The sequence below is a fragment of the Uloborus diversus genome, unplaced genomic scaffold (assembly GCF_026930045.1).
Source record: "Uloborus diversus isolate 005 unplaced genomic scaffold, Udiv.v.3.1 scaffold_440, whole genome shotgun sequence".
Lineage (NCBI taxonomy): Eukaryota > Metazoa > Arthropoda > Arachnida > Araneae > Uloboridae > Uloborus > Uloborus diversus.
In genome coordinates this window covers 13,749-32,237 of record NW_026558616.1, presented here as the reverse complement: position 1 = coordinate 32,237, position 18,489 = coordinate 13,749, and the positions used below count along the sequence as shown (strand labels likewise).

At 35.0% G+C, this 18,489-nt stretch overlaps 1 pseudogene; it reads left to right on the top strand.

Annotated features, from left to right (window-relative positions):
• Positions 1 to 18,283, top strand: part of LOC129233472 (neurogenic locus Notch protein-like) — a 57,768-nt pseudogene extending 39,485 nt beyond the window's left edge.
• The last annotated feature ends 206 nt before the right edge of the window (positions 18,284 to 18,489 follow it).

Here is an 18,489-nt window from a genome sequence, read left to right as displayed (position 1 = left end):
GCAAGATGTATGGATGAAATAACAGTCTGCAGCCGGTTGCGAGATGGAGTTATGACGCTTTTAGTCCGTTTTATCATCGACAAACTACAGCACACAACATGATAGGTGCTCTCATTTACGAGATGACTGACATATTTTCAAATGATATATCTAAACTGCACGACTGTTACTGACAAAGCCCTTGATATAAAAACTGTAAACCTGTCCAAAAAACATAATTACCAATTTTAGGTCATTAGCATATCAGTCACGTGAACAGATACACCATTGGTTTGGCCGACGTAAGTGTGATTATGGTACTATAAACGTCATTTAAAAGGCATTACAGCAATGCTGATGGACCATGGCAACTGAGGAATACATATATGCCGGGCATAATTAGTGGTATAGTGGCAATCGTGGATAAGGCAGTGGGTGGTTTTATCAAGCACGGGACATTTGGCTCGTGAAATGTCACAGAGTGTGTGGCATTGAAATCTTCGTCACATAAATGAAGTTAAGGATTACAGGGCTCATAGTTCTCCTACATCTCCTATATTTTCACAATTTGTCAGATATTCTCCTATATCTTAATATATAAAAATCAATGTCCTGAGATAACACATATATATATATATATATATATATATATATATATATATATATATATATATATATATATATATATATATATATATCAACGCACAGCCGAAACCGCTGTTACCTCAGACTTGAAATTTCGCAGGCATGTCCGCATGATTACGAAAGTAACCACTAAGAAAGAATTTTTCGAAATCTCAATTAGTTCGGGAGAAATTAATTAAAACCTGTTCATTTCTGGGAAATTAAAACCTGTCATTGAAATTTAAATCCTTTATTTTCAGAGGCTTTCCTCCATTCAAATCATTATTCAGTACTTCATCTCGACTTTTGGTCGATAGCGAATTTTAAAATTGATATTGTTTTTATTTCTCACGTGATTCTTCAAGGCTTTTCTCGAGTCAAATCATAATGTTTCTGTCTATTGCTTTCATTTTTTCAAAACTAGAAACGAAGTTTTTAAGAACATCATCATAGGCGGACTATCCTTTTGAATTTAGAAGAGTGCAGTTTCCTGTAAAAGTTTGCTTTGCAATAACCGTTAATAAGTCACAAGGACAGACATTAAAAATAGCGGGGATCAATTTAAAGAATACTTTTTTTTTTCACACGGTCAATTTTATGTAGCTTGCTCCAAAGTCTGTTCATCAAGCAGCTTAATAATTTTAGCACCAGAAAAAAACCAACCTAAAAATGTGTTATACAAAGAAGTTCTAGCTTAAACATAGGTATAACAATGAAATGTGGATGGCCTGTGTTTGCAAAGATAATCAATACTTTAAAAGGATCGTCAATAACAGTTAAAGATCGGTTAAGTACAAGGGTGGAGTCCAGGGGCCCCGGGATCCTCCCAAAATTAGAAAAAAATATAGGTAATAAGTAATTATTACAGGGGATTTTCGAAACTAGGTGCCCCAAACACTGTTAATCCTTGCTAATTCCATTACCCGAGCAATGCCGGGTACGGGAATGCTAGTTTCCTATATTTTCTCACTGTCTCCTATATTTTTTTCGTCAGATGTTAAATGCTGCCCAAAAATGCAAAATTCTTCTTCCTCCCCTGCACTGTGCACTATTAAATCTTTAATTTTAGAATATGTATTAAACTTCTGTTTGATTATTTTCATGAAATATACGAAACATTGATGCTTTTACTTGCAACTTTCAATTTGTTTTCAATTATTATTATTTTTAATGAGTTTGCTTTAGTTTTAATAGTTTGACGTGTTAGCTTTAAGTGTACTGCTGTAAAGATTCTGAAAGCCTTTAATTTTCTTACATGTAGTTAAAATGACCGGTTGTAGCTCAAACGATTATTTTTGAAAATGCCTTGTACAGATTTTGGTACCAATTCAATTTTGCGTACTTCAAATGTTTCAAAGCTTGTAGTTTGCTGAAAACTGTATCTCGATGACAAAAATTGTCATTTTATAGGATTTCTTTCTGCTTTTTTTCAAATATGTAGTTATTTTGTGTGTAGATTTTCCAATAATTTCAAAAATTGGTCCTCCTATCAGGAAAGTTTTTTTTACTCATTTTTTTCTGTCTACTCAGTTATGGTTACAAATTGGAGAGAATAATGGATGGTTCTATGCTCCACTTGGGTTCTTTTAACACCCCCTTTCATTTGGCAAATCAGGTGAAATTCACCCTTTAGGCATGTGTGTATATATATACACACATTAACTGTAAGTTATGGATAATGCTGCTACAGTGAGCACCAGGTAATTGAATCAGCATGTGTTAATGAATCAATTCCTCAAAAACTAAACGAAATCCAGTTTTAACATTAAAAAATAGCAGAATATATGAATCAAACTTGCCGCTTAAATAAATCAAGCTTATGAGACTGACCATTTCCCACAAACGTGATTAATTAGTGCAGTCTTTTTTTACTTTCTTCTATATCTAATATATAGAAGAAAGTATTGGATTCGTGCAAATTTTCGAATTTTGAATTTTGACGGATTCGAACGTTTTGAGGTGTGCTGAGTCCATTTCGACCATTTTTGGAAAATGTCTGTCTGTCTGTGTGTGTGTGTGTATGTATGTGTGTCACGTCTGTGTGTGACCAGTTTTTTGTGGCCGCTCTACAACAAAAACTACCGCATGAAATCGAACGAAATTTAGTACACATATGTGCCCCTATGTGAACTTGTGCCCATTAGTTTTTGGCGCGAATTCCTCCAAGGGGGGTGGAGCAATGGGACGTTTTTCGAGTTACGCGTGCTTGCTATTCCTCAGGAAGTTACTGGCGGAATCAAACAAAATTTGGTCCATATGTTGGTATTAACAGGAACAGGTGCTGATTCAATTTTGGTGTCAATAACTGAAACGGGGGTTGAGCTATAGAACGTTTTTTGTCGTCAATTGTGACTGCTGTATCTCAAGAAATAATGAACGGAATGAAAGAAAAATTTATCGGCAAGTAGCCCTTAGTGGGTATAAGAACTGATTTTATTTTTGTGTCAACAGCTAAAAAGGGGGTAGCGCAATCACCCGTTCTTTTTTTCCATTTTGAGTGCCCTATCTCAAGAAGTAATGCTACGTTCTGGTTGAAATTTGGAATATATGTGAATCCATATGTAAACAGGCTTTGGTTCTATTTTGACGCCGATCGCTCCAAGAGGTGTTGATTTTTTTTTTTTTTTTTGCGAATAAAAATATTTTTATTAATGCAACAATAAGAAAGATAAATCGTAATAGATTGTCGTCTGCGTATTTCTCGTGATTTTAATTATATGGAAATGATAGGAAATATTATCTCAATGATTTAAAATTTTTAACTGTTGCCATCTTATGTTTGTTAACAAATAAAATATTTGTAATTCATTCAAGCAAGGCTTTTAAAATAACTTTCAATTTTCGCTCTTTGCTTTGCTTTTGCAATAATTCAGACATTGGGTCAAGTTTTTGCATGTGTAATTTTGTTTTTGTTGGGAATATTGCTTCCTCGTCAAGCATGGGGAGGGATCAGAAAAAAAAAAGAAAAAGAAAAATATAGAAGAAAGTTTCGTGATGGCCACAACATACTAGTTTTCTTTGCCTTTGTTTAGTAAAATCATTTTTTTTCCCTGTAAATAATGAAACGAAGGGGAGGCAGAGGTTGCAAATTTTTGTAATAATTTTCACATGATACGTCCAACAAAACCAGTTAGACAAGAGAGACATGGTGTCGACTGGACTTTTTCATCGTTATTGTCAGCATTGAAGCAATGAAGTACCAATACCAAGGATTATGGGTAGATTTATGACATCAAAAAAAGAATGTCCAAATTAATTATTACTTAGTTTTAGCTATCAATGAGAGATGCATTTTTCGAAGCACATAAGTTAAAATTTGAATTTTGTAATTGCTTTTTCATACTGTTTTGTGATAAAATTCTTTAAATAATCAGAGAATTGATATTTTTAGTATGCGGTATAGTTCTAATGATATCTCGTTTGACCAAAAATTAAATAAAATTCTCTGATATTGTATGTAGAATTCCGTGTTTAAAATAAAAAAGAAACACGCTCACAGAATTTTTCCTTATTGAATCAAAATTGTCTTAAACAAACATGACTCATATAAGTGACTGGGTACAAAAATTCATTAGCTCTCACATCTGTGACTCTTCTCATTGCTATGACATCATGCATAATAGAATTGTATTGATACTGGTTCTCTGATTTGTATTGTACGGTGCTCCAAACATACTAGATGCTATACTTTTTCGAAATTCCTATATATTTTCTACCAAACTCCTATATATTTTGATATCATACTCCTATATATTTTTCTATCAAACTCCTATATTTTTCCTTTTAAACTTCTATATATTTTTTCCTACTTGCTATGAGCCCTGGGATTAATAATTGAGTGCATGAAATTTCACCAGTGAGTACCTCGACAGCGTGCCAAAGAGGCTCCATGTGACTCATCCTTTCTTCATCGAAGCTGTTGCTGGGTATCATCAGAATTGTCGGTGTCTGGGGGGTCGGACCTTCTTTCGAAATGGAGCTAATAAAATTACAACTGACCAATTCAAAGGATCCAGAAGCGGCAAAATACAAGACCAGAAAAAAGCCACTTTGAAACTCTCTAAAACAACTGCACAGCTTGTACATAATTTTGTCTCACTTCTTGCGTTGATCGCAATTCAGAAACGCATAGGGATCTACGTTCCTAATTTGCAACTTTGTTAAAAATAACTTATTAAAAAATTACTTTCACATTCGGAGCAAATGCGTCTACATAAGTATTGGTTCTCTTCATAAAATTTGGGTTATCACTCTTCATTTTTAATTTTTGTTTTGCTTTGCATACAGAAACGTCCGCCCCTTGTTCTTAGGGGGACCAATCTAGGCGATCTTCCCCTACTATCCATATCACCACTGTTGGAACAACGGATTCCAATTCCTCATTTTTCAAGAAAGATATTGATAGAAGATAAAACTGATTAATTTTGTATAATGAATGGCCCACAGGGAACAGAAGATATCGACTCAGATCAACAAAATGCTGTGCACATTCTAACAATAACATAAGGCTACTTTTTCGCATTATTGTAAATTTGATGTTCGAAAAAAAAAAGTTTTCGATGCACCCCAATGAGCATGTAAGTGTAACACGACTGCCATTGCACAGGCTTTTCTGGACTGCTCCATTCTCCCACAGGAGACTTGAAGGTTCCTTCAGCATGCCATAATGGGGGCTTTTGGGGCTGCTCTTTGTCTTGATGGGGACTTTTAGGGACCTTATCCTAATGGGGAACCTCACGGTCTGCATGTTCGGATTCTTGAAACTTTGAGGAGTGGTGTCCTTAACCGAACGGAAATTTCCCTTCCTTTTTCTGAATGGGATGACCTTGCTGCGTCCCTGTCTTCGTGGGGATTTTCTTGGCTGCACGGAGAAAATGAATGAATATGTTACAGAAATAATGAATGAATATGTTAGAGAATGTTTTCATTCATTCGTTCTCTAACGTTTTCATTCATTCATTCTCTAACGTTTTCATTCATTCTCTAAAAGTCTTCATTCATTCATTCTCTAAAAATCTTCATTCATTCATTCTCTAAAAATCTTCATTCATTCATTCTCTAAAAATCTCATTCATTCTCTAACGTTTTCATTCTTTCTCTAACCTCTCCATTCATTCATTCATTCTCTAACGTCTCCATTCATTCATTCTCTAACGTCTCCATTCAATCATTCTCTAACGTCTCCATTCATTCATTCATTATCTAACGTCTCCATTCATTCTCTAACGTCTCCATTCATTCTCTAACGTCTCCATTCATTCTCTAACGTCTCCATTCATTCTCTAACGTCTCCATTCATTCTCTAACGTCTTCATTCATTCTCTTAAAATCTTCATTCTCTAAAAATCTTTATTCCTTCATTCTCTAATGTTTTCATTCATTCTCTAACGTTTTCATTCATTCTCTAACGTTATCATTCATTCTCTAACGTTTTCATTCATTCTCTAACGTCTCCATTCATTCATTCTCTAACATATTCATTCATTATTTCTGTAACATATTCATTCATTATTTCTGTAACATATTCATTCATTTTCTCCGTGCAGCCAAGACAATCCCCACGAAGACAGGGACGCAGCAAGGTTACCCCATTCAGAAAAAGGAAGAGAAATTTCCGTTAGGTTAAGGACATCACTATTCAAAGTTTCAAGAAACCAAACATGCAGATCGTGAGGTTCCCCATTAGGATAAGGTCCCTAAAATCCCCATCAAGACGAAGAGCAGCCCCAAAAGCCACCATTATGGAATGTGCGCAACATTTTGATCTGAGTAGATATCTTCTGTTGCCTGTGAGCCATTCATTATACGAAATTATTCAGTTTTATCTTCTATCAATATCTTTTTTTGAAAAATGAGGAATTGGAATCCATAGTTCCGACAGTGGGGATATGGATAGTAGGGGAAGATCGCCTAGATTGGACCCCCTAAGAACAAGGGGCGGACGTTGCTGTATGCAAAGCAAAACAAAAATAAAAGTGATAACCCAAATTTTATAAAGAACCAAAACTTATGTAGATGCATTTGCTCCGAATGTGAAAGTAATTTTTTAATAAGTTACTTTTAACAAAGTTGCAAATGAGGAACATAGATCCCTATGCGTTTCTGAATTGCGATCAACGCAAGAAATGAGACAAAATTATGTACAACTGTGCAGTTGTTTTGGAGAGTTTCAAAGTAGCTTTTTTCTGGCCTTACGTTTGGCCGCTTCTGGATCCTTTGAATTTGTCAGTTGTAATTTTATTAGCTCCATTTCGAAAGAAGGTCCGACCCCCCAGAGACCGACAATTCTGATGATACCCAGCAACAGCTTGGATGAAGAAAGGATGAGGAATGGAGCCTCTTTGGCACGTCATCGAGGTACTCACTGTTGAAATTTCATGCACTCAATTTTTAATCTTTAACTTCATTTGTGTGACGAAGATTTCAATGCCACACACTCTGTGATGTTTGCTCTAAATGAAAGTAATTTTTTAATAAGTTATGTTTAACAAAGTTGTTAAAGTCCAAATTAGGAATATATATACTTAAAATGAAACTTGCAATTCCGAAATGAGAAAAACGCAAGAGATGAGACAAAATTATAATCAAACTGTACAGTTGCTTTATATGGAGTTCCTTTTTTTCTGGTTTTTGGCCCCTTTGGTTTTTGGGGAAATTTTTTTTTTTTCAAGAGACAAAAATATTAGAGGAAGTCGATTCATTTTCTGAAAATATTAGTGGAAAAATAATTTTTGAATTTGGGGAGTTTCGGTAGAAAACATCGCTTTTTGGGGAAAAATTGGAAGGGAATTGGGGAAATCTGGATTTGACGATCTGGCAACACTGCTTGAGAATTCATACTTAGTTACCATGGTCCATCAGCTCTTATGTAAATACATTGCTGTAATGCCTTTTAAATACGGTTTATAGTAGTATAGTAATATAGCACTTACGTCGGCCAACCGATCTTGGTGTGGTTCAACTAGATTAAAGAACTTGAACTAAGATTTTAGCTATGCTAAACAGAAATCATTCTGTAACACCAGGGCCCAATACAGGCTGGTTTTGCTACCGTTTTTCGGTACCTTCACAAAAATCTTGTTTTGAAATCGGTACTTTCACAAAAATCAAGTAATCAGGTAGCTTCACAAAAACATCAAAAATTTCAAAAATTCACATTTTAAAATACAAAATTTATTTCTCTGTTTAAAACAAAATTTACTCATAAAATTCTAAGCTGGTTTATATGAACAATCGTTTAAATAGAAACCTTTTTGTAGTATTTTAACTCATTTTTAGCTGTTTCTCGCCAAAGTGTATTTATGCAATAGTATCACAATCTTTCAACATCTGTTTTGGAAAACCGTTTTTCTCATCATTTCCTATATTGTACACAGTACATAGCCCATTAAGCTGAAACTACGATATCATTTTTTGTACTTCTTAGGTTATTAGTTCTCCCCCCCCCCAAAAAAAACGAAACCTGTTAAAAAGAATACTAGATGACATTTACACTTTTGGAACTAAAATTTCACTTATTCTACTTCTCTTTTGCAAAAATGAGGATGCCTCTTTCTAAAATTTCACAAAAACAGTGCTAATGATAAAAAAAATGTCCACAAAAATAGAATGCCGCAATACTTTCACAAAAATAGGTAGCGAGAAAAAAATCCTGGATTAGCCCCTGAACACAAGCTACGCTATTTGAAGTCTGACGCCACTTCATCTGCGTAGTCTGAATGACTGAATCGTGGCAGTGGTCCAGTATGGGTCGTTTTTGTGTGCAAAATTTTGTTGATCTTCAGGGCCCAATACAGGCTGATTTTACTACCGTTTCTCGGTGCCTTCACAAAAATCTTATTTTAAAATCGGTATTTTCACAAAAATCAAGTTATAAAATAAGCAGCTGTACAAAACTAACTTTGAAAATCGGCACATTCTAGAAACAATATTAAAAAATCGAAGATTTCACAAAAATCTGTATTCTAAAATAGAAAACTTGTTTTTCTGTTTAAAACACAGTTTACCCAAAAAATGAAATGCTAAGATGATTTACATGAACAATCGCTTAGGTAACAACTTTTTTATAGTATTAAACTCATTTTTAGCTGTTTTTCGCCAAATTGCATTTACGCAACGTAGCATCAGTTTTGGGGGATGATCATTTCCTGAATTGTACACAGTACAAAGCCTATTGAGCGGAGATACAACGGTAATTTCCCTACCTCTTACCCCTCCCCCCAAGAAAAAAAACCTTAGAAATAATAATAAACGACATTTGAACCTTTCTAACCACCATTTAAATTGCTCTAATTTTCTTAACAAAAAGTAGAATGTGCCTTTGAAAGATCCCAAACACAATGCTAATAAAAAAAACTTTCACAAAAATAGATGATTGATACAGCACTTTCACAAAAATAGGTAGTGAGATAAAAATCCTGGATTTGCCCCTGATCTTAGTTGACATCTTCAGTTACCAATGGGGCCGTCGATGACACAAAATTTGTGTTGGCAGAAACAGTAAAAACCAGTTTTTACTGTTTTTTCAGCGCATATTTTTAAAAATAAGAAATTCGAATCCTTAGTTCCGATAGCACGGTTAAGTATCCGTATGTTATTGTTAGTATGTGTGCAAAAAATTCTTGATCCGAGTTAAGGATAGTCAGTACCCTGTATACCGTCAATGTTCATTTGCACAGGTTCATGTACCTTTTTCTGAAAATCTATTAAAGATACAAGTATGAATATTTTTCTGTACCTCAAGTAGACTCTGTTCTCTATACTGAAGTAAAATTTTACAGAAAGAAAGCTTAGTTTTTTTGTAAAAAAATCTAATGTGTCAGTCACTGTATTGGCTTCAAAAAATACCATTTTGCCACACAAAATCTCTCTATACAAAAATAATTTTCGAATATGAGAAAAAGTTTACTTCAGTATATGCAGTTAGATTTATGGAATAGGTGGTAAAAATTTCAAAGCCTAACACAATTTAGTTTCTGAGAAAAAGGAACATTTAGTTTAAAAAATACCATTTCGAGATATTGCAATTTAAAGGGGAAAATCAAACCTCATCAAAATAGGTTTTACATTTTTTAAAGCTTATTTTAACTTCTAATATGAGCACGTTCAAGATGTTTGATTCATTAAAAGGTATTGAAATGGAGTTTCAAAATGTATAAAAATCAAAAAATCGAATTTTTGAAAGTATTTAGTATACTGATTCCTCTTAATGCCTTCACATGCCTCTAGTTCCATTCATTTTAATTGTTTCGGCTTTTTGTTACATAGTTCTTTTAAATCGGAAACTGGTACCCTTATGCTATATGAGGCAAAGTTTTGGCTCTGTTGAAAATTTGATATGAAAAAATGATGTTTTTCGTCGCACCCTTGTGCTCGCGTTTCCAACTCAAACGGGAAAAGAATTCCGAGTCGATCGAGGGATTGCTCTCTCTTTGTGCCTTTTATATTGTTCTCATTGTGCATTCATTGTTGCCCCATTATGTCAGAAATATTCTGAAGCTGCAAGTGAAACATATTTCATTACATTTATACACTCGATGGCCAAAAAATGAGACACTCGCCTCATAATGTGTTAGTCGACTTTATTGAGTTGAATAGCTTTGATAACAGCCCCTATTTGTGGCGTGGACTCCACAAGTTGCCGATACCTCCAGGGTTGCCAACTTAGGGGTTTTCCCCCTAAATTTAGGGGGGAAATTTTAGAATGGGATTTTTTAGGGGGACAAATTTTTTGGGGTAAATTTAGGGGCTTTAATTTTAAGGTTTTATCAGGTAAAAATGTTTTTCTTTTGACTTTGGAAATGTAATTTTTCGATTGTTTGATTTATTTTTTTACTTATATACGTTTTTTGAGCCTTGATAGCCCATGGTTTTTATCAGAAATAACAGAAAAATACTTTATATTTTATATTACTCACTCAGCAGCAAAAAATAGCAACGGTCACGTGACCTTTTAATCCCATATGTGACATAACAGTCAAAGGATCACGTGATTTTCTGACGTCATTTAGGGGTTTTTAGGGGTTTTATGAGTTCAGTTTAGGGGGAATCGTTTTTAGGAGTTGACAACCCTGGATACCTCTGTGGAAGAACGTCGACCCATGCCGACGTAAGTTCGGTCAGAGTGGATTGTTGCGTTTCTAAGCTGTGAACTGATCTTTGGACAGAAATATCCTATTGGATTTAAATCAGGGGGACTGAGCTTACCAGAGAAGCAGGTGAAACTCCGATTGGTGTTTCTTTAACCCTCAGGAGACCGTTTGGATGCAGTGGCACAGTGCATCATCCTGCTGAAAGCCACCGTCTCTGTCATTATTACACTATATAGCCGTAAAAGAGTGCACGGGATCAGCAACTATGTTCCTAAATGGGCCCAAAGGACACAATGTAGACCAGCAAAACATTCCCCACACCTTTGGAAATGTTTTGAAATTGAAAACTTTTGATCCAATTTGAGGCAATCTTTTCCGAACTGCAACGATCACGTTAACTGAAAGAGCAGAGTTTGAAGACTCCCCTAACAATTTTTTGACATTGAAGTTTTAAAAACCGAATTCTAGGCTAGATTTTGAAACTTCGCAGAAGGGATAAATGTAATGAAACCTCATTGCTAGCAGAAAATTTCGAGATTGAAGGTCTGAAAGCATATTTATTGTGATGGAAGTTAGGTTCCAATTAGCTCCAGTGACTACGCCCATCCTTTGGCGATGTATGATCTGTTGAGTGTTGGGATATGTTTAGCAATACATCTGCATTGAATGTCGCTGTGATTTGCCATAATGTTGCTGTGGGCAATAGGTGCCTTTTTCCTTTACCGTTCGCCAGTCTTTTACGACATGAATTGTCTTCAGCGCTAGAAGTTTTCGCACTTATTTGCCACTCTCGAAACACCCAAGATAATGTTTCACGTGAAAACGCTCAAAGGGTGGTGTATTCCAGAATGCTGACTCTTCTTGCAACAACGATCATTCCTCTTTCAATCTCATTTAAATCTTTTGTCTCGCCCGTTTCGTTCGGAAGTTTCGTGCCAACTATGTCACCTGAAGTTAGGCATTCCTTAATTAGCACTTCGGAATGGGGTTTTATCTGCAATGAGTAGTGAAACAGTAATTGTAGAATTAGTCATCCGTAAATAAATATGTTTCACAATTAAAAGAAAGTGAATTATCCTGCACTTTTCTAGCTTCGTAGTTTGCATAATATAGGCCGGCATTAGAAAGGTATTCTACTGTAGTATGCTGCTGTGATTTGGCGGGTAGTGCAGCATCAAAACACTATTCGGTCGGGGGAAACTAGAAAACCTGGATTAATTGGGAATCTTATTTGGATCAGAAAGTGATTGAAAATCATGTATTTTGTGTTGTATTCTTTATTGCAACGCTACTCGCGCCAATTTTCAATTGAAATTAATTATCAGGGGCATTGTTATCTGATTGGCTGCTGAAAGAAGTAAAACCAAGACCCACCCACTTGCGTAGGATGTGACCTGTCCAATGAGACAACTGTTTTGACTGCACAAATGTTTTAACTCTTTGGCTATTTTCTTAAGTTCGAAAGCGATGTATTCAACCTCTAGAATCAATGACGTGCTTGCAAATTCCGTTCCAACTTTACTCTCCATATCGTCCCTTTACAAAAATGGACAGATCTGAAATGAGGCGGAGCCAAGGCTCAACTTTTCATGGTCAGACTTTACTTGCTCAAACACTTACCGTAGTTCTTAAATAGGGTGGAGCAAAGCTCAATTTTTCTTGGTCAGACTTTGCTTGCTCAAACACTTACCGTAGTTCTTAAATAGGGTGGAGCAAAGCTCAACGTTTCATGGTCAGACTTTGCTTGCTCAACACTTACCGTAGTTCTAAAATAGGGGTGATCAAAGCTCAACTTTTCATGGTCAGACTTTGCTTACTCAAACACATACCGTAGTTCTAAAATAGGGTGGAGCAAAGCTCAACGTTTCATGGTCAGACTTTGCTTGCTCAACACTTACCGTAGTTCTTAAATAGGGTGCAGCAAAGCTCAACTTTTCATGGTCAGACTTTACTTGCTCAAACACTTACCGTAGTTCTAAAATAGGGCGGAGCAAAGCTCAACTTTTCATGGTCAGACTTTGCTTGCTCAAACACTTACCGTAGTTCTAAAATAGGGTGGAGCAAAGCTCAACTTTTCATGGTCAGACTTTGCTTGCTCAAACACATACCGTATTGTTTCAGTCGAAAGAAGCATCAAAGAATGAAACTTGACAACTCGATTAGAATGTCCTATAGTTAGTTACATTTCAAAAGATATCACAATTTTAGATTCATGCAGAAATCCGCTATTCAAGTCCGGGATTCCATGCAATGTTTTCTAGAAAACCTTGAAAAGTCGGGGAGTTTCACTTCTCAGAGGGAGCGCAAAGAATTTTCCCCCACTGTATGTATATACATATATTATATATATATATACAGTGGTACCTCCTTTAAGGGACACCTCTGAATAAGCCCATGTTACGGTTCCACGTCATGATAATTTCGTAATTGACTCGTCCATCTTATGATTTTTTTTCTTAAAATTGGAATAGAAAAGGAACCACATCGAATTTTCGAAACATCGCTTCGAGGTGCACACCCCCATGCTACGTACTAACTTTGTGCCAAATTTCATGAAAATCGGCCGAACGGTCTAGGCGCTATGCGCGTCACAGACATCCTACAGACATCCAGACATCCTCCGGACAGAGAGACTTTCAACTTTATTATTAGTAAAAAGAAGATTAACTGATAAAAATTTGACTTGACGTTTACATGCAAATAAATAAATATGTACGCTACGAGTTTTGCTGAGACCTCTACATTCATGTTTTTCCCTGTCATCAATTTCTTCACAGAAGTTGAGTTCCGACAGATAGTATGGCGCCCATGACAAATTTTATGTAGTACGCTTGAAATGTGATCAGTTTCTTGCATTGTAAATTACATGAGATCAAACAAATCCATGTAACACAAAAATTCTAACCGGTGACTAGTGAAAATCAGTTACAAAACTTTGATACAGTAGAAGACCATTATAACGCCCACCTTGGGACCAGAGCTTTTGCGTTATACAGATTTTGGCGTTATATAGGTCATTTCACAAATTTTTAAACTAATATTCAAAATATATCTTAGCACTTCAGAATGAGTTTTATCTGTAGTGAGTATTAAAGCACAAATTAAACAATGAGTCATTCACAAATAAATATGTTTCTTTATTGCAAGAAAGTGAAATATCCTGCACTTCTGCTAGCTTCATGGTTTGCATTTTCAAGAACCATCTGAAACATTTTCGATACTTATTCTCTAATGTTATTAGTTTACCTTTATTACGAAATTATACTGAGTCTCGTACACATTATGTACCAATTCATCTACCCCTGAATAAGGGACGCCTCTATATAAGGGACAAGTTGTCCGGTCCGCTTAGTGTCCCTTATAGAGAGGTTCTACTGTATATAAATATATATATCTGTTGAGATTCCGTTTCCCCCGGTATTTCGTACTTCCTGTTTTCGTACATTTAATGTCCTTTGCAGGGCTTTTTTTTATATAGAGTCGAACCTGTCTATCTCGAATTTTACGAGAGAAAAGAAAAATTCGAGATTTGGAGGTTTCGAGATAGAGAGGTTTTGAAAAAGGTCTAAAAATAAGTAATCGGAGCAATGACTCGAAAGTAAAACTTTGGAAGCAATTTTACTAATCAACAATGTCCCCTTCCTCTCAGTTTCAGAATGGATATAATTGCTGGAAAACTTGCTTCTTGTACATAAAGTTTTAATTCTGGAGAATTATGGGACTGCTAATATTATAAGAAAAATGCTTTTTGTCTCCAAATTCCAGTTAATAAAGATCGTTGGGGATCGAATTCAAGAAAGACATTTTAGTCGAAATTCGAGATATACAGGTTTTTCAGAAAATTTCATTCGAGACAAACATGGGGGAAAACATTCAATTAATACTTTATGTGCAGGGAAAATAAAAAAACTTCGACATAGAGAAGTTTTCGAGATAGACAGGTTCGAGATAAACAGGTTTGACTGTATACTAGCTGCGTTGCCCAGGTTTGCACAGTCTACCTCGAAAATATGTTATGTCAGGTGACTGTGCTTCAACAATTAAGCTTAAATAACAGGGGAAAAAATGCTGTAAAATATCCCGTCAAAATAATGATTCTCAAATTTGGTTAACAGCAAATCTGAAAATCCCGAGCAAGTTAAACGTAACCCTCCAATAATAGAACTAAAATTCTTGATTAAAAAAAAAAGATAAATGGCCAAATCAAAGGGGATAGTTTCACTCCAAAGCAAAAAGCAAGAACTTAATTGTTTCTAGTCGAGGAAAAAAAAATGGCAACTGATCAAATGTTTTTATTCACGCTAATTTTAATTTAACTTGGACCTAATTAAGAAAATGGCATAATTATTTCGGGTAGAAAACGCTTTTTAATGCCATTTTCGGGTCCTAAAATTAAACAGTTTGGTTTTTTTTTTGGCGTTTGACACCTCCCCCCCCCCCCCCCACGTTCCTTTTCAGGTGCTTGAGTGCCTCCCTGCCTAATTTGGTCAAGTTCCGATGTAAACTGGATTTGTATAGGGAACATGCAAGTGGGAGCCCATAAGCAAAATTTTAAGGGGGGGGGGGCTCAGATCTTTTTCTATTGTTTAGCAGGATAATTTCCTCATGGAAACAGATTTCAGTACAGATTAGAGTTACTAAAGAGTTTTGACATTTTTAATAACTTATTCATTACGACCGGAGAGGAAATGTTTTTAAATTTTGGCAAAGAAAAAATACTAAAAGCAAGGAAGGGCTAATTTCTAGGGGGAGGGGGGGGGCTTTGGGCCCCCACTCGGCCCCCATTTCGGCGCCTATGAACATACACGCATATATTCTGTTTGATTTACATTGATATAAAATGCAATGATGTTCTTAATACAGACATTTTAGATGATCTAAACGAAAAAACATACGGGTAGAACACTAGTGCGGAAGTTGCTTATTTAAATCCCTTTTATGGTTATGGAGCGTAAGGCTTATGTACTACTAATTTCCTACTAGTGAATTTCCTCGTAACTTCAAAAGTTTTTCCTTTTTTACTTTATTTTTACTTTTTACTTTCCGCTTGACTATTCCATTTATTTTCATACAAAATGCTTGAAAATTCATTCTCATTCTTGCGTTGTAAAAACTCAATACACTGCAATTTCATTTTAAATACTGGAAAAATGCACGCATTACAAAAAAGTAAGTGTAAAAATTTTCTAAATATTTTCTCCTTTAAATGGATTTTTTAAAATTTTTTAAAATCTATTTTATTTTTAGAAATGAATTGTAACTTTAAAATTTTGAGTGTATGGATAGAAACTTATGAACGTGTAACTTTCCATCTTAAATGTCAAATTTATAATCAATAATATATATAGATATAAATGACAACAAAATGCAAGAAATATTTTGCTATTTATTATTTTAGCCTTTTTATTTGAGATGGAAAGTTTTAATGTGCTTAAAATTTCATTCAAACTTCATTATTACAAGAATAGTTATGAAAGATTATGTTAAGTTGTTTGTATTTAATGTAGTTAAAAGTATTTACATGCTCTTGTTGGCATGAAAAGCAATTATTTGTTTTAAGCGTACTTAGTTAAATTTCCTTTTGGAAATGTAAATTGATTTGTCTACATTATTAAGACTACAATGGAGTATGAAAATCATTTTTTAAAAATTTTGAAGATATAGTTTTGAAATTTTGATGAGTTGTAGACCCTTATGAGGGGAAGTAATATGTAAAGTTTTGTTGAAAAATTGTGAATAGAGAAATTTTTTAAAATACAGAGGATATTAGTTTTTTTTTTAATTTAAATATTTGAGCCACAAAAATACTCCATGAGCACCATTTTTTTTTAAAAAACTTGATTTTCTCTATTTTTCTGGATGCACATTTCATATTTAAAGAAAACTTAGGGAGCAAAATTTCACTAACCACAATATTTTTTTCATAAGGTGTCAAAAACAGTTTTTGTTCAAATTTCAAAATTTTCTGAAAAAAGTCTATAAAATTAATATTAGTCTGATTTAAATAAAAAAGGAAATGATGGTACTGAAAATTTGCTCCCTATTTTTTTAAAATTTGTACCTGATCTAAAGGGATCAATTGAAACATATAACATGAATTTAAATTTTATGATTGTGGGATATTTGTATTTAAAGGAAACATTTATTTATAAAATTTAAAATATCACACTGACAGAACAGCTTATAACTTCTGTAAAAAAAGTCCGAATAGAATTTTTTTCAAAGAAAAATTTTAAGAGAATAATGAAAAATCAAAATTTTTGTCACTATTTTGCATTTTAAGACTCCATTGTAGTCTTAAGGCTATACCTCTAGTCTCGCAGAAAATACTGGAGTTGAATCAGAAGTTCTTGCATTGCTCTAAATAAATTTTCTTCTCTGGAATACAACTGTCTCAACATTTCTGAGTATTCCAAATTGTTGAGGGTTTTGACTAAGAGGCAAATGTTGTTGTAAAGTAATAATGCTGTTGAAGGAGGATTTTGTATCAAATTCTTTTTCAATGAGCTTGCCTGACTCGTGCTCTTTCTTCAGTAACTTTCTTTCCTGTTATACGTTTCATGTATTTTAAATTGTATTCCAGAGAAAGAAAAAGTAAATCGAGTAGTGGTTCAGAAATTGAAATATATATGAACTAAGCTTTACAGTACTTGTACGTTAATTGTTCTCATAATTGCCATGATATTTAAAATATAGAGAAAAAAAAATTCTTAATGTTTCTGAACTTCATGAATGTAAAATATGAAATGTTGTATTTAAAAAAAAACTTATTAAGCATCTATGCAGTACAGTTTAAAAACATTTAATGTTAAAAAGGTATTTAAAATTCTGAGTGAGAAAATATATCGCTCACGGAAACTTTAAGTGAATATGTGAAAATGATAATTCGTTTTATGTGCTTGAGGCTTTTATTACGCTTGAGGCACTAAAGCACTAGTGTGGAAAAAAATAAGAAAAAAATGAAGGAGGAAAAAAGAGACAAAATAATAATAATAGAAAAATAAAATATTGAATTGTAGTGTATAATGATTTGTAATGTATGTTAAGAAATTTATGTACTTTCTGTAAACACCCATATAATGGACTAGATGTCTTAAATTGATTCAGGATACTTACAATTCTCTCATTGTTTGAGCTGTTTAAAACGTACTGCTCGAGGCCCTGAAGCTCAAGTGTGTAAAGAAAGTGAGATCCAACTAATACATTGGGGTCTGGAGAGACAGTCTTCTGAAAGTGTGGCCACTTGTGCAAAAGGACAGCGATCGAGATAAGGCCACAACAATGATCCGAGCCTTCGCCTTGTCCTCGGGTGGGATCTCCTGGTGGCAGTGGTGTTGATCGATGTTTCATTCATTGGAACTGTGGCTGGAGAGTCGCAGGTTCAGTGCCTGACGGTCAAACAGCCACCAGTAAGCCACAGGACCTGTGTCTCGATGCCCCTCCAGCAAGAAGATCCGAGCCACAACAATGATCCGAGCCTTCGCTTTGTCCTCGGCTTGCATCTCCTGGTGGCAGTGGTGTTGATCGATGATTCATTCATTGGACCTGTGGCTGGAGAGTCCCAGGTTCAGTGCCTGACGGTCAAATAGCCACCAGTAAGCCACAGGACCTGTGTCTCGATGCCCCTCCAGCAAGAAGATTCAATCCACAACAATGATCCGAGCCTTCGCCTTGTCCTCGGCTTGCATCTCCTGGTGGCAGTGGTGTTGATCGATGATTCATTCATTGGACCTGTGGCTGGAGGGTCGCAGGTTCAGTGCCTGACGGTCAAACAGCCACCAGTAAGCCACAGGAC